Genomic DNA, 4,017 nt, shown 5'->3' on the forward strand with positions numbered 1-4,017 from the left:
AGAGGCCTTTAGGGAGTAGAGAAAAAAACACCAGCTCTGGTGAAAGCCTGAAGCCAGAAACCCCTTCAAGCTCAGTTTGACAAAGCAATGCAGGTACATCAGTAGGGACAGTTTTGGCTTGAGCCCAAGAGCTGCAGAAGGCCCACGGCCCTTTGTCCTAGAGCTAACCTGCTGTTTGGGAAAGGTCTGTGGTGCCAAACCCAGCGGGTTCTTTGTGAGTAGACAGAGGTGCCTCTTTAAAAGCCTGTCAGGGGGCATCTGGCTGGCTCAGTCAGGAGAGCAGGGGAGTCTCCATCTGGCTTCATGAGCCCTATCCCTACTTTGGGTGTAGGGATTACTTCAACAAATAAACTTACAATAAATAAACAGTACATCAAGCCGGACCCTCTCTAGTCTCGGAAGGGTCCTCTGGAGCAAGGCTATACTAGCTAGGCTACCAAGTGGCCTAATCAAGGATACGGAGTCTGGGGATTGGGTGAGGCTTTGCAGGGTGCCTGGGGGGATAGGTGGGGAGGGGAGGGAGGAAGGAGAAGGGATGCAAACCCCTGTTCCCTGGGGAATGAAAAGAAAGCACCTTTGCTGGATCAGGGACTGCAAACCACATACTGAAATATAAGCAGAGAAATTGCTCTGCGAAAAACAGAAAAAACCCCGACAGCCAAGGTGGGATGTATGACCAGTGGACAGAAACTGTCCTGCATGCTTTTGATTGAGAAACAGCCAAACCCAGATTCTCAAGAAAGCAGCCCTTAAAAGCAGAGGTGTTTTCTTCAGGGTCCTGGTGTCCCCTGAGTGAGCTTCCTCTTCAGCCCATGTCATCAGCCAAAGTCATGGAAAAGACAAAACAAACAAACAGAAAAATGAATAAGAAAACAAAGGCTATTCTTAAACAACCAACAACAGGTGAAAGAGCAAAAGCAGCCCCCCACTGCCACTGCCACAAATAATGCAGAGGAGTTGTCCATACTCGGGGAAATCGCGGGGGTCAGCATGTCCCTGGTATGATGGAAGGGCCTCCCCTGGGAAAACCACCTGCTTGATCCCGGAGTCTCCCCTGCCGGGTAAGTGTGACTCCCTCCGCCTCCGCCCCACACCAGTCTCACCCCCCTTCCACCGGACACACAGGCTCACTCGCCTAGGCGCACCCCAACACCCTCGGCACCCACTCCTGTCGCAAGCATCCTCACCCTCCACACGACGCTTCCGAATAGGATGGACGCAACAGCGCTGCTACCTCCTCAGCCCCACGAATTCTAAGTTGCAGAACCCCACCGCCATGTTGCCTGGTTTGCATCAGACACGCCCCGTCCGTGAAGTCAAGGGCTTCGCCTCAGTCCCCAACCCCACCCCATCTCCCTGCCCCCCAGCTCCCCTCCCAACTTGGATTTCAGTACTGGTGTTCCTCCTTCTCCTCCTCCAGTCCCCCTTCCCCTTCTCCCTTCCCGTGCCCTGGCTTCCTTCCTCACCTGCCCAGTCTCCTCTGTCTCCTGAATTGGTTACCACTCTTTCCTCTCCCTGCAGCTATGGCCCCCCAAACCCTACACAACCCCCCCCACCCAGCCCAGGGAAGGCTGTGCCAGCCAGAGAGAAACATGAGGGAGGACTTTCCAACAGCCCGCGAAGAGCAGATACAACTCTCTCTTGCTCTCTCTAGCTCTCTCTCTCTTTCCCTTCGGACCCTGGTTGGAGGACACCGAGTGCCATGGCTGCACCTGTACAGTTCAAACCAGTCCCCACAGCCTCCCCCAGGCCTGGACACTGCGGGGGGGAGGGGAGGACCAAAAGTCCGCAACCCCTGGGCCCTCGGGCTGACACCAGCCCACAACACTCCACACGCTGAACACATCCCAGGGCCTGCTTCTTCCCCAGGAGGGCTCCTAGGACAGGGACGGCGCGCCCCCTCGTGGCTTCGCGGGGAGACGCCCAAGGATCCCGCTGTTGAGGGCAGGGCCAAAGGGGACCACTGCTTCTGCTCCCTTAAACCAGGCTCAGAGTTCTCAGCAGGGGGTTAGTGGGGTCCCAGGCTCCCCACTCTGCCACCGCCTGCCCTCCCTCCACCGCTGGGCGCTTCCCCCTGGAGGGGATTTCTGCAGTCAGGTCGGCCTTTGGAGGGAAAATAGCCAGGTCTGGAAAACTAAACAGACTACTTTGAAGAGATTTGGGCAATTGTATGGTCATGGATGGAGCGGCCTAGGGTTCTGATTTGCCTTGTCTTGCTTGCGCCTTGAGGTAGTGGTTTACTTTTCCCGGAATGTTTAAATTAGAAAAGATTGGAGGGTGGAGAGGGGGCGTCCAACTTTAGTTGTCACCTGAGATCAATAGTGTGCTGCTGGGTAGAATAATGCCCCCTCCCTAGGAGCTGCCCAGGCTAATGCCAGGAACCTGTGCACATGTTCCATCCTGCAGCAAAAGGGACCCTGCACAGGTGCTTATGTTAAGGACCTTGAGATGGGGAGATGATCCTGGATTATCCAGGCGGCGCCCTGCAATGACAAGGGGGTCTTAAAACACAAAGAGGCAGAGAAGAGGTCAGAAGGAGGCTGTGTGAGGAGGACTCTGCCTGCTGGGGCTGGGGCTGGGGCTGAGCATGGAGGAGGGGCCTCTAGGAGCTGGAACAGGCAAAGAGACACACTGCCTGCTTAACCTAAAAAATAGAAAGCGCCAGGTATTTTACCAGCCAAATTGGGATTCCTGGGGAATAAAAGGGAAAGGTGATGTGGGACAACCAGCTGGTCTGAGGAAAGTCACCTAACCAGAGCTGTGCAGGGTCCCTGGTGTGGCTTGCAGTGAGGTCCTGCTCAGGGCCTCCATGGGAGGAAAGGCCAGCAAGTCAGGGGGCAATCATTTGAAAGCAGTAGAGGGAACAGGACCTGGAGCTCTCCCAGGCAAAATGACCCCTAATCAGGAGCCAGATCCGTCATCGGAAAATAATCCAGAGCTGACACATGTGAGAACCGCCAGAGAAGGATATGAAAGCTTTTAGTATAAGTTTTCCATCAGTTGTAAATGTTAAACCGAGAAATAGAAAATATAAACAACACCCTCTCTATCTTTAAGAGATGAAAACTACAACGTCTGAAAGGAAATATACTACAAGGTATTGACAGAATTTAGAAAATGCAGAAGAAAAATTTTTGATAGAATTGTATTGACTCTGTAGATCTATTTGCATAGTATTGCCATATGAATTATATTAAATCTTCCAATGCATGCATACAGTTGTTTTTTTCCCCCCATTTGGTCTTTCATCTCTCGCAGAACCATTGCTTCTTATGCTTTTCAGTGAACAAGTCTTGCTCTCCTTGAATGAATTTACACCTGACACTTTTACTGTGTTGTGTGCCATTGTAAATAGAATTGCTTTCTAAATTTCCTTCTCAGATTGTTCATTGCTAGTGCATAGAAACACAACTGATTTTGTATATATGGTACCCTGCAACTTTACGGAATGAGTCTATGGACTCTAATATTTTTGTGTGTGGATGATTTGAGGTTTTTCTATCTTTAGGAGCATGTCCTCTGTAAATAGAGATACAGGTTGACCCTTGACCAATGCGGAGTAAGGATGGTGACTCTCAAGATCAAAAACCTGTGTATAGAGGCGCCGTGAGGGGCGGTAGCAGCGGCGGTGGTGGTGATAGTGGCGGTAGCTGTGAGGGGATTCCGGGAAGATGGTGCTGATTAAGGAATTCCGTGTGGTTTTGCCATGTTCTGTTCAGGAGCAAAGTTCCTGCATTCGTCAGGATGATTGCTCCGGAGGGCTCCTTGCTGTTTCACGAGGAAGCCTGGAACGCATACCCCTACTGTAGAACAAACCATTATGCCTCAGTTGTAACGAGTGTATATATGAAAGATGATTTCTTCATTAAAATTGAAACATGGCACAAACCAGACTTGGGAACATTAGAAAATGTACACGGTTTAGATCCGAACGCATGGAAAACTGTTGAAATTGTCCGCATAGATATTGCAGATCGAAGTCAAGTTGAACCAGCAGACTACAAAGCTGATGAAGAC

General features: G+C 51.2%; 1 non-coding gene across 1 annotated transcript; it reads right to left on the minus strand.

Annotated features, from left to right (window-relative positions):
- Nucleotides 1-906: 906 nt before the first annotated feature.
- On the minus strand, nt 907-1,069 carry LOC148161787 (U1 spliceosomal RNA). The gene has a single exon (XR_015767356.1). It is a non-coding gene; the product is annotated as a U1 spliceosomal RNA (small nuclear RNA).
- Nucleotides 1,070-4,017: the final 2,948 nt, after the last annotated feature.

This window comes from Eumetopias jubatus, unplaced genomic scaffold, assembly GCF_037043125.1.
Source record: "Eumetopias jubatus isolate StellerSeaLion01/CBP00866 unplaced genomic scaffold, mEumJub1_p1.0 scaffold_66, whole genome shotgun sequence".
NCBI lineage: Eukaryota > Metazoa > Chordata > Mammalia > Carnivora > Otariidae > Eumetopias > Eumetopias jubatus.